The following is an 18,989-nucleotide window of genomic DNA, read 5'->3' as shown; positions in this document are numbered from 1 at the left end:
ATAAGTGAAACTGTTCAAACCTGCTACTAGAACAAAGCTCTGGTAAATTTACATTTGAACATAACCCCCGCCAAGCACCAACAGGGTTAAGGGAGAGGGGACAAGGCCTTCATTTGGGTGGAGGAGTGAAAATGGCTGACACACAAAGAGAGCTATTCTTGCCTCTCTAGCCTACACAGACCAAAGCATGCCTTTCTCTGGTGTGGGAACAACCTAAACATGCATCTCTTTCAGAGACACTCGCTCTGGTAATATGCGTAGATATGAATACTACTCCTGGGTGTTCGTTTGAAGGTATCGCCAAAGATTTCCCAGACACTCAGGGATCTTACAAACCTCTCCATTTCAAAGAGTTTGACAACATTAACTGAAAACATTAAAGGCAATATCATATTTTTAGCACAATCTATGCACAAAGTAGACTTTTTTTTTCTGGGTACAATAGCCTAAAGGTAAGAGTGTAAAGATTTCTAATCCACTTTGATTAGTCCCTAAGATCTAAAGAAACAATGTCTATCTTCTCATGTGAATTGATACATAAGAAAACTCCCAGTATCTCATTGTATTGCAGATGGCTACTATTTCTTCCTAGACTAGTACCTATAAATTTTTAGACAGACTATAACTTGCAAGAATGACTAGTGTATATGTATGTGTCTTTGTGTGCTTGTGAGTGTGTATAAATTTTGTTTTCAAATGCCTGCTTATTGATTGGTACTCATTCCAACTGAAATCTGACTTTGGTAACACTGGAGTAGATTCGTCATCTTTAGCTATGTTTTCGTGGAAAGTCTTTTATGTGTAGTGTTGCTGCCAAGATAATGAGCTTAAACTGTTAATTTACATGGGTAAAAAGTAAATTGCAAATAAAATACTGAATCTAAAAATCTTACCTATACCAACACGGCATAACTTTTTTTTCTCTTAATGATTACATTCTTAATGCTATAGGCATGAATCCAAATCTGCTTCCAATAAGTCACCCTCAAAAATATTTAATATTATAAAGGTTAAAATGCATAGACATGTTTGTCATGTAATATCAATAGAAAATAGAAAGTGAAATGCCTGCTTTGGTAAATCTTTTCACTTGATAAAATGTCCTAGAAGTCAAGAGGAGCAGTATAATGAAGGAATTGAGTATGAGCCATGGAGCCAGACTGCCTGGGTTCAGACTCCATCTCTCTCACTTACTAGCTGTGTGACCTTGAGTAATTAATCTGTGCTTCACTTTTCCCATTTATAAAATGAGGATATTATCAGCTTTCATTGGGTTATTGTGAGAATTAAATGAGTCAATATGTGTAAATCACCTAGAACAACGCCAGACACATAAGGAAGCACTAGATATTTGTTGGCTGTTAGAGCCTTTAGAATAATATGAATCAATTAACAGGCACACAGAAAGATACAACAACTATGAAATTTTCAATAAAATTAAACGGAAGGGAACCATTAGAAATAAGGAAAGAATAAGAAAAATAGCAAGTCTTATAGCACAGGGAACTATATTGAATATCCTGTGATAAACCATAATGGAAAAGAATATGAAAAAGAATATATATGACTAAGTCACTTTGCTGTACAGCAGAAATTAACACAACATTGTAAATTAACTATACTTCAATAAATTTTTTTAAAAAAAAGAAAAATAGCAAGTCTAATATCTAACATAAAGCAATTAAAATTGGAAAATAAAATCTGCATCATTCCCAATGGCAATACAGTATCATGGATGATTTCAAACTACTAATAAGTGTGAAATCAGAAACTCAAATTATATAATAATAAAAAATCAAATATTGTAATATGCTGAATAGGAATGAAATTTGTGATTGCCAAAAAGCTAACACATTCATATATCATACATATACATATGTAACATTTTAAGGAACATGTATCTATCTGAAAAGATGGATTTTGAGATTATTATATAAAAGTTAAAAATCATTATGTTGAGCTGCCAGAATTCCAGATGACAGTAATTTTTTATTTATATACTATTGTTTCCAAATTTGCCAATGATTTCTCCAGATTTTCCATAATAAACATTAATTTTAGCATAAAATCACTTTACTAGAAATGAATTGCACTTCCACAGTCTTAAGAACATTATTTTCTGAGAAAAAGCTAACTTAATGTAAACAACTTTGCATTAAAACAAAATTCACATATCTGTACAGACATCTGCCTAGAGAACAGAGGTTTTCTTCTGCCAAAACTCACTAAAGTCACCTTATTGAACCTTTCCTATTCTACTTCAGAAGGAAAATAATATCACACCGTACTCCAAACAAAGGTGTTCAAGATGGACATCACACACTGTCAACACTAGAAACAATGTATGTGAACATGTATATAGCATTTTATAGGAGAACCATTTTCCCAGTTTCTCATCACCCTCAAAATAATCCTAAAACTAGTTTCAGTTACTTTTAATACTAAAACCTAGTACTGTTATTGTACTTTACACTGGAGGAAATGGGTTCAGAGAAGTAAGCTGACTCACTTGAGGTCAGGGCTAGAAAGTTACAGAGCTGGGACCTTAAGCTAGATCCTCTCATTCCCAGACCAGTAATAGATCCTATTCTTTATTACATTCCATGTAATCACTGGCCTTTAATAATCTAATTTCAAACCCTTACTTCTAGTCAGGCCAACTTAAGTTTTCTTTTCCAGTTTTTCCCATTGCTCTTACTCTTAGTGCATGCTTTCATTAGAACAACTATCTTACCATACCATAACTGTTTCTTTACAAGCTGCTCTCCCCACTACGTGATAAGCTCCCTGATAAGAGTACTCCGCACAAAGGAAATACTCGGTCAATATTCTCTGAATGACTATTCTGTACTTTAAATGCGTACAATATATTCTACTTGTCCAGCCTCAGAGTATGTTGCTTTATCAAATGTACTGATATAGTAACAACTAATTACTAGTAACGATTTCCTTAATTCAGAATCTACTTATTCCTTATATTTCAATATCACTGACCATCATTAATTTCTAGACTTTAACACTGTTTGAATTATATTCTTTGCTCTTTGAGAAATTCCTATGTAACATTTACTTTAAATAAATTGCTCAAGCCTCTCAATATCCATTCATATAACAATAATTTTAAAGACTTTCTCTGCACAAGTCCCTAAGGACATTAGAGGAATAGAAGATGGCCCCCACCCATGAAGATCTCACCTTCTGGGATGAAGAAAGACTATTTGCTCGTCAAAGAGTTAAGGACAGCATCGGAAAGGAAGAGTTATATTCATCTTACCTGAAACTTCCCTTTTGATGGCTCAAATAATCTTCATTGTGTGTAATAACATTTTTTAGGGAGTGATAATGAGTACAACCACAGAATCACTTTGCTACTACAAATACATGTGCAAAAGTTGCCTGTTGTTAATTAGAAGGAAGCCCCCTAAGATATAATTACACACACACATACATGTTTAGAGAGCTCTAAGTAAATTAGGAATTGTGTTCCGGAGTCAGGTCACACAAAGGTTTATTTAAAGTACGCTTCAGGTTGATTCTCACTAGAAAGTGTTTCATATAATAACATTAACCATCCCTTGTTAAAATGTATTGATACTGAAGTGCGTGTTAACTTGATTACCTGAACAGAGAAGTGAATGGGTCAACCACAGCACCACATGGCTGAGAGCTTCCCTTTCCCTCATTCTTTAGGACTTCTTTTAATCCAGTTGATGTTTCAGTTGAACTGACATTATTCCCATTAGCTTTAGGGTGCAGGTAGATTTAAAATACAGGAGTCTTGGCATTAACAATTTGACATATTCCCCCAAGGATCTGCTTCCCATATTGATGTGACAATCCTAGTCTTTCCTGATTTTTATAACTTCACTAACAGCCTTAGTTCTTTAGCAGAAGACTCTTTCTTTTTATGTCGCCAGTGGAATATATATCATAAATACTTAGAACAGCGTTGAAATGGATAAAATTAATAACAGTTCAAGTAAAAATCTATTAAGGCCTATTGCATATTCGGAGGGTCAAAACTGTTCAGAATCATTTGTTTGATTATTCTTGAGAAGTATGGCCTAAATAACTGATTAACTTTTAAACAATAAAAACACATAGTGAACCATTTTAAAATCTAAACTTAAAGAGTACTGGCCTTGGTTTGGGGGAAGCACAGGACGGACTGGTAAAGAGAGGCAAGGAGTTAAGCAAAAGGTTATTGTCAAGGTCCTAGATTTTGTTTTGGGTGATGAAGTCAAAGGAACTGAGTATATTATCAAAAATAGCTAATTAAACAACTTAATAAATAAATAGTGAGTCACCCACAAATCAATTATAACAGTGGGTTATGAATTAAGGGGGTGCGATTAGTCCAATTCTGTGCACCTGAAGTCCAAAAAAAAAAAAAAGGAAGGATAAAACAGCGCCAGCCATACAAAACTAAATATATGATCTAGCAATCAGGCTCCGTGGTATTACACAAATGAGTTGAAAACTTACATTGGCACACAAATGTTTATAGCACATTTATCCATAATTGTTAAAACATGGAAGCAACCAAGATGTCCTTCAGTAGGTGAATAGGTAAACTACAAGGGGATATTATTCAGTGATAAGAAGAAATGAGCTATCAGGCCATGAAAAGACATGGAGCAACCTTAAATACATATTGCTCAGTGAAAAAAAGTCAGTCTGAAAAGGTTAGGCAAAACTATGGAGACAGTAAAATGATCAATGGGTGTCAGGGGTTTTGGGCGGAGGTCAAGGAGGGAAGAATGAATAGACAGAGAACAGAGGATTTTTAGGGTAGTGAAACTATTCTGTATAATACTATAATGGCAGATACATGTCACTAAACATTTGTCAAAACCCATAGACTGTACAACATAGAGTGAACCCTAATGAAAAGTAAGGATTTTAGCTAAAAATAATGTATCAATATTGGTTCACCAATTGTAACAAATGTACCACAATAACGAAAGATGCTAGTAATAGGAGAAACTGGGAGCAGGGTGAGGGCATACATGGGAACACTGTACTTTCCACTCAAATTTTTTGTAAACCTGAAGCTGCTCTAAAAATAGTCTGTTAATTAAAACAACAAAAACTAAAATAGCATCAGCCACTTACGATTGCCTAATTAACCACATGGGTTTATAGTATATTATAAACTAATTTCTTTCTATTAAAGCCAATGCATGGTAAGCATGATGCAAAAGTATAATGTATAAAATATGTTGGTATTTTGGTACTGTTGTCATGATAGCAGCAACACTATTGTAGTACTCATAAAAATAAAACCTAAAAACCAATAATAACAAAATCATGTTTTACCACCTTACTTTGCAATGACAGAAGGATATTTTTTTTAAATCACCCCAAAGCTTCATAAACTAAACATGTACATACAAACTTTCGTACTAAATTTCTATGATGCTAGCCTCTCCTGTTTCACATATGAATAGGCAAACACAATTAGAGGCTTGTTAACATGACAAGACAGCTATACTTTATTTTATTTTATTATTTTTAATTGAAGTATAGATGATTTACAATATTGTGTTAGTTTTAGGTATACAGCAAAGTGATTCAGTTATATATACATATAAATCCTATTTCAGATTCTTTTCCATTATAGGTTATTACAAGATATTGAATATAGTTCCCTGTGCTATACAGTAGGTCTTTGCTGTTTATCTATTTTATATATAGTAGTACATATCTGTTAATCCTAAACTCCTAACTTACCCCCCCTTCCACTTTGGTAACCATAAGTTTATTTTCTATGTGTCTATTTCTGTTTTGTAAAGAAGTTCATTTGTATCATTGTTTTTTAGATTCCACATATAAGTGATATGATACTTGTCTTTCTATGTCTGACTTACTTCACTTAGTATGATAATCTCTAGGTCCAGCCATGTTGCTGCAAATGGCATTATTTCATCCTTTTTTATGGCCGAGTAGTATTCCATTGTATATAAATACCACATCTTCTTTATCCATTCATCTGTCGATGGACATTTAGGTGGCTTCCATGTCTTGGCTATTGTAAATAGTGCTGCTATGAACACTGGGGTGCATGTAACTTCTCCAATTAGAGTTTTCTCATCTTTTCCGTATATATGCCCAGGAGTGGGATTGCTGGATCATATGGCAGCTCCATTTTTAGTTTTTTAAGGAACCTCCATACTGTTCCCCATAGTGGCTGCACCAATTTACAACTATATTTTAAATGATCACTCAATCAACTAAAAATATATGAACATATGATGTTGATGGTAAGGGAAACTTCTTCTAGATCTGGTCTTCTGTTTAAAACACAGAAATATATCATAAATGCATTAAGGCAGATTAATAAATGCAAATGCTAAAACATCTTATGCTAATAGCTTCAAAGAGGTTTTGCACACAGTAATTTCCTTGCTCACCTAGGCAACTAAGATTCTGCTACATTCATGTGCTTCTCCCAGGTCCTGGCTCTCCACCATGCTATCTTGGCATAATGTACTAAGGTACAATTAATTTACAGCAGGACAGTTCCACTCACATAGCTTTTCCTCCTTCTATTATTTGGGTTTCATGAAGACTGTACCAGTAATCTAGAGAAGAGGCAATCCTGTATTTTTTTTTTTGAGTCACACCATGGTAACGTTTTTAATCTCACCATCACTGAAACATTTGAAAAGTGCTAAAGAAACTCATTACTAGGAACTACTTGCACCTCCAGCTACCATTAAGCTGCACCATAAGCTCACAGGTGGGGTTAAAAAAAATAAATTACATAAAATTGGAGGGTCATGTTATCAAATTACTTAAAAACCAAAATACTAATTTGAAAAGATAGGTGCACCCCAATGTTCATAGTAGCATTATTTACAGTTGTGAAAATATGGAAGCAACCTAAGTGTCTATCAACATGGAAATGGATAAAGAAGATACACACACATGCACACACACACACACACACACACACATAATGGAATAATACTCAGACATAAAAAAGAATGGAATTTTGCCATTTGTACCAACATGGATAGACTTGAAGGGCATTATGCTAAGTGAAATAAGTCAGACAGAAAAATACAAATACTGTATGATATCACTTATATGTGGAATCTAAAAAATACAAAAAATTAGTAAATATAACAAGAAAGAAGCAGACTCACAAATATAGAGAACAAACTAGTGGTTACGGTGGGGTGCAATATAGAGGTGGGAGGTACAAACTACTGGATGTAAGATAGGCACAAGGGTGTATTGTACAACACAGGGAATACAGCCAATATTTTGTAGTAACTATAAATGGAAAGTAACCCCTTTAAGAATTGCATGAATTTTTTAAAATTAAAAAATAATTTTTTAATAAAACCATATATTTCAATACATCTGTGCTGTCTCAAAAAAACACAAAAACAAATCTCCAGTGAAACTTACCTTGAACATATATGACTATAAAATGAACTAAGGGGTTTCCCTGGTGGCACAGTGGTTCAGAGTCCGCCTGCCGATGCAGGGGAAACGGGTTCGTGCCCTGGCCCGGGAAGATCCCACATGCCGCGGAGCGGCTGGGCCCGTGAGCCATGGCAGCTGAGCCTGCACGTCCGGAGCCTGTGCTCCGCAACGGGGGAGGCCACAACAGTGAGAGGCCCGCGTACCACAAAAAAAAAAGAACTAAGAAGAGCCCAAATTACCCTGAGGGAGACACTTCCTATCTCTTCTTACCCCATTTGAATTATATCCAAATTTGTGTTATTATACAGTGCTTTATCAAAGTTTTACTGTATTTATTACCTTTGACTTAATATGCAATTTATAATCTTTGAAAAATGAGCTTTCTCCCCTCACCACCATTGACCAAAGGAAAAAAAGGGTAAAAACTCTAAAATACTGATGTCCAATAAGTAAAATTCATATAGGGAACTGAAAAGACTAGTGGTAACTATTTATAATCCTTTCCTCAAAGGGTCATATTAGAAAGATTCAGTGATTAGCAAGTTAGTATTAAGAGACACACTTTAAGGGTAAAGTTTTCTGGTAGTTATGTTTGGCAAATACTAAATTAAGCATGTTCCAATAAATGTACCTAAAAAGTTCCTGCAATTCACCTCAGGCAGCTCCAAGAAAAGTGTTCAAAGCAGAAGTGGTACGCAACTCCATCCCAGCTTCACTATGGGAACTGGTGACTCCCAGTTTTGCCAAGGACAAAAATCAGTCATATCTAACATTAACCAGTAAAAGTAGATCACCAACAGGTTTCTGCTAGAATCTGATATATTATCTCCTGCTCACTACACAACCCTGAAGAACTATAGTGTGAGCTAAGGCAACTACAGACAAAGTAGATGGACACAACGATTTAAGGAATACTACAGTTTAGGAGAGTAAAACAAATTACGTTGTGATGGACAGCTTGGAAACTACAGAAGCAGTGACAACAGATAAATATGCAGCACCTAAGAACTGGGTGGCGCCTTTTGAACAACTTTTTTGGGAAGAGACGGAAGCTACTTGTCAAAGGTATCCTTAGCACCCATTCTATAAGTAGTGGCTCTAGCCTCAAACTATTAAGAAAAAAGGACTTCTATACCCCGATCTTTAAGAATAAACTAGCTTAGAGACAGCATAAACTCCATCAGTATGACCAATTCCTTACACACAAAAAGTAACCCACAATAAACAGCACATTTACAGTTAAAAAGAAAGCTGATTATCTATGTCTCTTCATTTTATCTGATTTTTTTCTTTTTCTTTTTTATGATTTTTTTCATAAAGACATTCTGATGACACTAAAATTACCATTCCAAAATAAAAGGTCAAGAATGAGTTAATTTTAATACTTCAAAATATGTTTTCACTTTTTGCCAAATTTTATAAACTCATAGGCTAAGTGAAATGTTCTCTATGACAAATGAGAACAACTTAACCTTAAGAAAAGCCAAGCTTCAATTTTTCATGAATTAGCCACTGGTGGGTTTACATTTCATGAAAAGAAAGATTAAATGTCGATTTCACACTTGGTGAACTGCCCCACCTACTGATTCAAATGAAAATAGAAGAAATTCATCACAACATATTGACAGCTTGTGATTTGTTTCAAGACATGCCTTTGTACCAGTATTCTAGTCTGAGGATAATAGATTCCTACGATATGAAGTTAATAGTAGTTCCCAACATAATCATTTTACGTATTTCTAACAAAAAGGTCGAGTACCTTTTTAAGACATTCCTAGCAACAGAAGCATTTAAACATAATAGCTTTTTAAGACATTCCTAGCAACAGAACCATTTAAACATAATTTGCTCAGAAATAAAGAAAGCATACAGGAATTGATCAATATACAGTTTCAGTGTATAAATATGAAGTTAGATCACTCCAGGTGCAGCTATTAATTTTCTCTTACACAGATCATCTGTTGCCTGCTAGATGAAGAAGCTTTTTTAAAAGAGATTTTTGAGGTACTGTTTGCTCTAACTGAGGAAGGTATGTTACAAAGCCACCCTGCATAAAAAATGCCATGTTAACATGTACATAGATACATATTTGCATGTGAGTCGTGAAGCACAGATTAACGAATTTTTAAATAGAAAGAAAAAAGTAAACTGGACATAAGGTCAGCAGATTGGATGATATTTGTTACTATATGAAGCTTGGAAGCATTGCCAGAAGCCGGGTCACTTCAAGAACAAAGAGTGAATGCACGTAGGCAAGACAGTATGGTAGTTATTGAATTCATTCATTGTTTTATTGTGGATTCATGAAAATCAAAATGAGACCTTTCCTAAAATGAAACACTAGAGGATTTAGGAGGGCAGAGCATTTACACAATAAAAAATAGCATTATCATCAGAGTGCCATTTAAAAAATAATGTTCATTAAAAATGCTTATTGGTTCACTTATAAAAGTTGGTATTAAAGAATATTTGAAGCTAAATATGGTAAATTTTGGTGTCTCAAAGACACTATACATAGCCGAATTTCTTTTCTGTATAACTGTCATGTTATTTTTATTTTTTAGATAAATAGAAGTGCTACTTTTCCCCATTCTTCCTGAAATACATTTTTAAATGTGAATACTATCCCATTGAGATACTATCCCAAAGAGACTGAATTAGCATCTTATTTTAAAAATAAAATCAATTACATTGCGGATAAATTTCTCCAATATACAAAAAATCAAATCAAATCAAGTATAAAAGTGGGATATATTACTTCAAGTCTGTATAACAATAAATCAAAATAACAACAAGAAGAAAATATTGGCACCCAACACTCATAACATTTACTATGGGTCAGACCACTATTCTAAACCTCGTAATCCTTTGAACCCTCATGAAGACCCTACAAGGTAATATCATCCCTCCTATTTTACAGATGAGTAAGTTGAGATGTAAGAGGTTAGGTAACCTGCTGAAGGTCACTCAGGTAGTTAAGTGGCACTCTGCCTTCAGAGTTCATTCCCTGTAAGCACTCACTATGCTGGAGTTGCAGAATCTCCACCCACTGTGAGAAAGCTGATGGTATCTCGGAAGTAGTTTTGAACTGGCAAATGTCTGTAACTAGTTCTCAGAGGAGTAGAGGCTGTGGAATTGATCCGGTTCAAGTTGTTGAAAATGTGGATGCTCAGGATTTATGACAAGATTAGAAAAAAATAAGTTAAAATGATGATGTTTCAGGAGGGATGGTAGAATATAAGTGTGGGGAGAAATAGAGGCAAAGAAAAGTACACAACAAAAGTGATAAGTCTGGGAATCTGAAACAATAAGAGAAGGGAATTTTATCAAAAGAAAATAAAATTAAGAAGGAAAGCCATACTCCATCTTTAAACCCTAACAACCTGGTTTGCAGATACACCACTTGACTGAAACTGCTAGTTTTGCCCATAAATTTCCCCTGAATTCTTTTTCATTCTTTTTCTTCCTGAATGATTGTCTAACCTTAACTGCTAGCACCATCCCCACTTTTCTACCTCTTTTTCTTCCTTTGACATTAACCATGGCTACTTCCCCTGGTTCAATGCTAAATTTCTAGTTCCTCTCCTGAGTGGCAGTCTTAAAAAGCTCACCTTTCAACATCTATATTTTTGGTTGCCGAAAACTCACCTCTAATTATGCATCCCACTGCCTCATGAAAGTAAACACAGTGAAAGCGTGAATAGTATACCACATTACAAAAAGGCTCTTTCCTATTTCTCCATCATCAGGGCCATTCTCTATTTCCTTAGGCTTATCAGCCAATTGATCCTTGGGCTCCATAGTCAATGCTCACAGATCCTTTAAGACGTGCCTCTTTCTTGCTATATCCACTCCTATTAGCACAGTTTCTCAGCTTTCAGTACTTTCCCCCCTTGGTTGCTAAAACAGTCCCATACCTCATGCCTCTGCCCAAACCTTCTCCTCCTCCAGTGTCCACGTCCAGTTGCCAGATCACTTCGTCTCAAACATCACCCTGCAAGATCCACCAAGGCTCCCTAATACCAGTTGGATACAACCTAACCTCCAAAATTTCTTTTTAAAAAATGATTTAAACAGTTCTCCCATCCTCATTTCACTTGCCAGCTCTTTAAATGCACTTCTCCCTATTCCTCGACGTGCTAATCCAGTCAAACCGACTAAGTTGTACAGTCTCATCCAATATAATTTTTGCAAACTCCCTACCCTGTGCTTTCAAAGGTAGACATCTTAAAATATCAAGACCTTGGGTATTTTGAATAACTAACTGCACCTATTTCTTTATGGAGATGTGGGACTGCAGAAAACTTCACATTCCTTGAATGTCTACCCTAGGGAAGGAACAGTGCTAGGTTAGTCTTCATCACAATAGTGCAAAGTAGGTATTATTATTATTATTTTTTATTGTTTTTTTTTGCGGTACGCGGGCCCCTCACCGCTGCGGCCTCTCCCGCCGCAGAGCACAGGCTCTGGACGCACTGGCCCAGCGGCCATGGCTCACGGGCCCAGCCGCTCCGCGGCACGTGGGATCCTCCCGGACCGGGGCACGAACCCGCGTCCCCTGCATTGGCAGGCGGACCCCCAACCACTGCGCCACCAGGGAAGCCCCAAAGTAGGTATTATTAAACAATTTTCTACCTAAGAACAAGAAGTGATGTTAAACCACTTGTCCAAGTTCACACAGCAGAATCGAACTCCAAAGTTGATGCTGATGACCCTTCCTATTCTTTTCCTCTGCACCTTCTATCTTGGAACCCGACTGGAAGCCACAGGTACTCTTGCTGCCCCTCTGAACTTAGCCAAGTCTCTTCCTTGCTGGTGCCACTGTTTCCCTGCTGATATTGGAGGCTTCTGACAGCCAGGCTAATTTCGTGACATATTATAGAAAAAAAGGTGTTGCAGCCTTTAATTTCTTTAATGCCAGCACTTGGGCCCTGACTACTGAGGTACGGCAGGCGCACTGACAGTTCCACAAAGTGACAGCTGACAGCGAAAGAGAAAAAAAAAATACCTATAAAAAGCAGATACGAAAACTATTAAATGACAGCAGGCTGGGACCATGAGCCTCTCCTGGTATTCGCTCTGTGCATTCCTCTCCCACTGAAAACTGACAAGCAAGAACAGAACAGCTGTCCACCCCCTTTTCTCCATGACTATTTTCTGTTCAATGAACACATGAAGAAAAAGGAGGGTATCTCTCCAGTCCTTTCAGTTTTCTCTGTGTTTATTCCACAACTGCCTCCTTTTCCTTGTAATGATGCCCACATATCAGACCAAGGCAATGCTCAGCTCTCAGCAGGTCTGCTAACAAATTTCACGTGCTTTCCTAAGGAGGCTTCTCAAGGCATCATCCTGTTCTTTCAAATTACTTTTCTGCAGTGAACTCTGAACTCATTCTTCAAGGCCCAGTGCTACTTCTTCTCTGATGCTTTCCCTCAGCACCCCGGGAATGTGTATAAGGAAATGCATGGTCACCCCCGTGAAGCTGGTGGTCTTATCCCTGTTTTATAGTTGAAGCAACAATGATACCACATTTCCAAGGTCCCAGATCTAATAAGTTTTGTGTAACTTCAAAGGCCATGTGCTCTGCATTGCCATGTAAGTGCTTGACAATTAGCTTTTTTGACTGTCATGTAAGTGCCTGACATTAAGGTTTTGATTGCTGAGGCATCCACTTCAAAGACACCCATCTTGACTAGATGAAGAGCCAGGCCGCACCTCTCATGAATTTCCCTCTTCTTAGAGAGATCTGGTTGACTTAGATAACTGACCATTTGTCCTCTTGCCTTTCCCTCCCAGAGCTTTAATTCCCACTCTTGTGTTTTAAATTCACCAGTAAAGAATGAACCTGTGAAACCCTATCTATCTATGACCTCCCTGTGTGGCCCCAGGCATCCCATGTACCCTCCAGGGCCTATGAGTCATAAACTTTGTTTTTTTCAAAGTTCCCTGATGCTTGTTTTTGAGGTGCATCTTAAGGATCATAGTAAGAATCACAAGGGCCAGTCCGGCAACAGCACTGGCTCCACAGGGGAAATGTCCCTGGGGGGCTCATCTTGGGCCCAGGGGAGTGTCCCCAGGCATTTCTAGCCAATAACATCACTTTCCATAGGTGGAGACCGGCACAAAACACCAAGGACACAGAATTTTCTCAAAGGAATTCTATTTGTTATTATTTGAAGATGGTAGATTCAAAAGTCACATAGTGCTTTCTACAGCCTCATTGGTTTATCTTATTAATTATTTGTAATAGCCCTATAAGGCAGTTATTGAGTTTAAACTCAATTTAGAATCCTGGACATCAAAAAAGCTAGACAATTTGTTTAAAGTTATATAGGTAGTAACAAAAATAGGGATTGAACCTATATCTTTTGCACTAAATCTGGTGGTTTCCTCACAATTAGAGAGCTGCTTCCAGAACCTTAAAAATACCTCCAGCATAGGATATATCATTTTACTCTATAACTATTTATGAGTTGAACTGCACAACTCCTTGAGTATGAAATTCTCAAGGAGAGAGGATGTGTCATATTTAATATTTATATTTTTCATTTCCACTGTAATATATGAGATGGCTCATTGCATGGAATGTATGTGTTAAAAAAGGATCTAGAGTCAGATTGACTGGGCTTAAACCCCAGTTCTGCCATTTCCATAAGACTTATTTAGGGGACTTATTTAACCACTTGGAGCTTCACCTTTAAAAAAAAAAAATCGGCTTCAATAATATTCAGTAGTATCAACTTCAGAGAGTTGTGAGGGTTAAATGAGAGAACACATGTGATGTACTTGGCACAGTGGCTAGCACAGAGCAACCTTTCGATAAATGTTGGTGGATATTATTCTTGTTATTGTTGAGGTCATTTGCCTCAGGAACTACTTCTTTCAGTACTAGAGTTGTCTGCCTTATAAAGCTTTCCCAGACAAGGCACAGTTAGGAATATCTTCCCATGTTCCTGCTGCATCTTAACCCATACTATTACTAAACAAAATGGCTGGTGGTTATCTGGTTTAATGTCTATCTCCCACTCTGTAAGAAGCATTCCTTCTGGGCAGGAATCATCTTATTCAATCTTGTAACATCATCATCTACAGTGCCTTACATGCATGCAAAAATCTCTTTGCCTGGTAATATCCTTTACTATCTTCTCTACCTGGAAAATCCCTACTTATTCTTCAGAAACAATTCTTACTTTTAATGTGAGTCCTTCTCAACTGTCTCAGGACAAATTCCAATTCCCAGACCAGTTTTTTCACACCTTGACTATAGTATTTAGCACACTATAGTATAATTTATTTATTCATCTACACGCCCGTCTCTCTAACTAAACTGTGAACTCTTCCATGTCAAGAATCCCATTTTATTCCTTGGCTAGGCCCAGCCCAAGCAGAATATAACATATGACAGATAATAACTAGTTATTTTGATGAATACCTGATGAACATATGAAGCAAGCAGGAATAAACAATACCTAATACAACTTGTTAAACGGAATTTGAAGTATTATGAAGTAACCAGGCCCCATATCACCATTTATGAACTGTTGCAACAGCTATAATTATTGTAGAGAAGGGTACTTTGAGAGGGATTCACATCTTCACAGGTTATTTCACTTTGAAGGAATTACAGGAAAGTGTATGTGTAGGTAGAGACTTGGAGTTAAAGGCAAGTAAGATTTTGCTTCTTGACTTGAGTTGTTTAGAAAGCAGAACCATTTGACAATTTCAGCATAATCATAAATAATACTCCATGGGGTAGATTTTTTAAGAGATAAAGGGTTAGATCATTTCATCCTTGAGTACAGGTTGTAGTATACGTTTGTGCAGGAAAGAGCAGAGAAAAGAGAGAAGATAGGGAGAAGGCTGGAAATGAGGAAAGGAAAATGCAGAAACAGAGGTAAACACAGAAAGGGGTGTGGTTTGTATCCGAAAACTAGAATTGGAAAGATCTATAGGTCATCTTAAGTTTGGACTACAAAGTTGCCTGGCTTTAATCTAAGACTGCTCAGCCTGACCATTTTCACAAGTACTAGATGTATTTTATAACAATGAAAATAACATCTATAAGATCTTCCATCTTCCTTTGAGAAAAATCACTCTCTGCTATTCCCCACTTCCATTTCTTGGTGATTTGGCAGCAAATAAAATGAGAATTAGATATGCTAAGAAAACTTACAACATAATTTATTTTTATCCCATCTCATAATTAATTATATATTAAAAAGTGATCAGTTTAATACAGTGAGTTAAAACAATAAGGAAAAGGGGAGGATATTGAGATCTTGAACTAACAATTAAGGGTCAAAATCTTCTATGGAATTAATGCAGTCATGCTTTAGGAAAATATCAATGTTATCTGCTGGCTTTATTCACATTAAGAGTTACAAAAAGTTTACATGAAATTGCAGCTTTGCATTCAGATATTTTGATCATCCTTGCTGCAGTCTGCACAGGGATGGGCCACAGGACACTGTACATATATGCAATACAAGTTATCACTTTTTTCCATTGGAAAGTAAAGATAATGGATAAAACTTTTAATAATGTACTCAAGCTTAGATATATAAAAACATGCAATGCTTAAATACACAGAGTTAAGCCAGTGTGCAAATGAGCAGTTAAGACTATAGATACATGGATTAGATTTGACCTACTGAGTGACAACAGACTCTCAGCCAGTGAGACTAATACACATTCATGGATTAACGATTTGAATTATCAAGACAGTATCTGTTCATCAGCCTTTCTTTTTACAGAAAAGCTCATTATACCTACGATTTTTTTTTCTCTCTCTGATCTTGGAATGTTCATTCTGATTTCAAGAAAAAAGCTAAAGTTACATAAAATCTTGTACCAAATTTAGAAAATCAACATTCTTCCAAATGTGGAGCTACTTAAACACATGGCCAAATAAGACTACCTTTGCCAAGCAAACTGGAAAAAAAAAATCGAGGCTACAGGTACAATCTTCAGTGTCTAACATTTCTAGGGCCTGCTCCCATCTTCAGGGTTAAAAAAAATAAAGAATAGGCAAAAAAGAAAAAGACAGTTCAACATTGATACGCTCCATACTAATAAGGAATACATTTGGCTTGGGGTTTTAAAGATATCATAAATCTCCCCAACTCCTGCATTTGCCTACTTTTCTATTATGTAAGCTAATTTAAAATAAATCTGTATACCCTGAGCATTTCCCCACTGTGGTAGTCAGGAAAGAGCTTGAACTAAACACCCAATGGTGTTGTGAAGGGAACAAAACAAATAGATGACCTGTTTCCTACCCTCAGGAAGCTAGAAACAGGTTGAGGACACCAAAGAGAACATTTAAAAGTAGCTCAAGAACATTTAGAAAGCAAAATGCACACCTTAATAGCATGCATATTAAGAAAATGAAAAGCTCCACGCAGGCATGCTTAGCTCCCCTCAGTATTCTCAAAGCTGGTATCAGGAATAATTAGAAGAAGCAAACAAGATTGGGAAGGAGGTAAGTGCTGTGACTAGTTGAGTCAGAGGCATCAGGCATTTCATTTCGGGAAGTGTCTGTGACAGGGATATGAGCAGACTGTGTCACTCATATGCACAAGTGAGCACAACAAGATTGGCCTGAATGAAGCAAGAGTATGGTTCAAACACACAAAACACTGAGTTTGAAAGCAGTGAGGGTTGGACAAGGAACTGGTAGATAATAATGGCAGATGACAACAGGAACACAGGAGGGATTATTCATTTTTACTGTATTAATCAATAGTGCTATAGGTATTTTTCATTTAAAACAGATATTATAATGTACAAAATTCATAAAATAGGCATATATTTTAAATGTTTTCTAGAAACTCATGTTTATGGAAACCTGAACCTCTAAACTAAGAAGTGAGAAAGAAGAATCAATATTATTGAGCTAAAAGCTGCAAGATTGAATGAATCTTGAAACTTTCAGCAATCTCTGTTTACTGAAGATGGAGGAATTTTCCATTCCTTGGTTGTCAGACCTTTACTTTAAACGTGAACAATTTGGGGGCTTCCCTGGTGGCGCAGTGGTTGAGAGTCTGCCTGCCGATGCAGGGGACACAGGTTCGTGCCCCGATCCAGGAAGATCCCACATGCCGCGGAGTGGCTGGACCCGTGAGCCATGGCCACTGAGCCTGTGTGTCCGGAGCCTGTGCTCCACAACGGGAGAGGCCGCAACAGTGAGAGGCCCGTGTACCGCAAAAAAAAAAAAAAAGTAAACAATTTGGAAATATTACATCCTACCTTTATTTTGAAAGTGGGCAATTTGGAAATATTATACTCCTATCACTGATTTTTTTTCAAGCCTATGTCTTCTACTCACAATGGTCAAAGCCAATCTCTGAGTCTTATTTGTCTTTTATTTGTCACTAATCATATTGCCCTCCATTCTCAAGTCTAAACTTTTATCACATGTTAGGTACACTTATACACAGTTTCATGATAGGCATCAACAGAAAGATAATCCCATAAACTGCATTTCAGAGTTCACTTTTTTCCTTGGTTAAAGCCAAAACAACCACACCTATACTAACAGTTCATACATTTCACACATGGTGCTTAGACTGAAGGAATTCATTATTCAAAAATGAAGAAAAAGACATGGCCGAACTTAAACCATAAAAAACTAGCATCAAAGAAGCCATCAGAATAGCTATACTCAAAATCAGACTCTTGGGAATTCCCTGGTGGTGCACTGGTTAAGAATCCACCTGCCAAGGCAGGGGACATGGGTTCGATCCCTGGTCCAGGAAGATCCCACATGCTGCGGAGCAACTAAGCCCGTGTGCCACAACTATTGAGCCCACACACAACTACTGAAGCCTGCGTGCCCTAGAGCCCACGCACCCGCAACTACTGAGCCCACGTGCCACAACTACTGAAGCCTGTGCACTCTGGGACCCGTGTGCCACAATTACTGAGCCCCCATGCTGCAACTACTGAAGCCCACACACCTAGAGCCTGTGCTCCACAACAAGAGAAGCCACCACAATGAGAAGACTGTGCACTGCAACAAAGAGTAGCCCCCACTTGCCACAACTAGAGAAAGCCTGCATGTAGCAAAGAAGACCCAACGCAGCCAAAAAAAAAAGAAATCAAAATCATATACTTCTGGCCCACAGTTTCTTTTTCTACAAAAGAAGATTGCTGTCTGTACCAAGTACTAGCCAGATCACAGACTCTCCAAGGAAGTTGAACAGGTAATAGTGGTGTCAAAGGTCTTGACCATATTCTCTGCAAACAGATGACAAAGAATTGACTACATCCCTGGACCAAAAAATACATGCTGCTATAATAAGCGAACATTACTGGTAGAGATAAAAATGATCACAAGAACTACCTTATCTAGTACATGATGAGCACTATTTCAAACGTACGTTGACTCAATTGTCACAATAAACCTAAGGGGTAGATACTATTATTATCTCCATTTTATAGATGAAGAGATTGAGATAGTAAGTATTACCCAAGATCACACCAATTACAGAGTGGTACGAGTGAGTTTTGAAGCTGGCTCTAAAGCCTGCTTTCCTAATTCTGCTTCTCTG

At 37.0% G+C, this 18,989-nt stretch overlaps 1 protein-coding gene across 4 annotated transcripts in view; it reads right to left on the bottom strand.

Annotated features, from left to right (window-relative positions):
- DIAPH2 (diaphanous related formin 2) overlaps positions 1-18,989 on the bottom strand; it is an 886,034-nt gene that overhangs the window by 550,564 nt on the left and 316,481 nt on the right. The gene's annotated exons all lie outside the window — the stretch shown is intronic.

This window comes from Mesoplodon mirus (assembly GCF_964341445.2).
Source record: "Mesoplodon mirus genome assembly, chromosome: X".
NCBI lineage: Eukaryota > Metazoa > Chordata > Mammalia > Artiodactyla > Ziphiidae > Mesoplodon > Mesoplodon mirus.
This window is presented reverse-complemented; position numbering and strand designations above follow the sequence as displayed.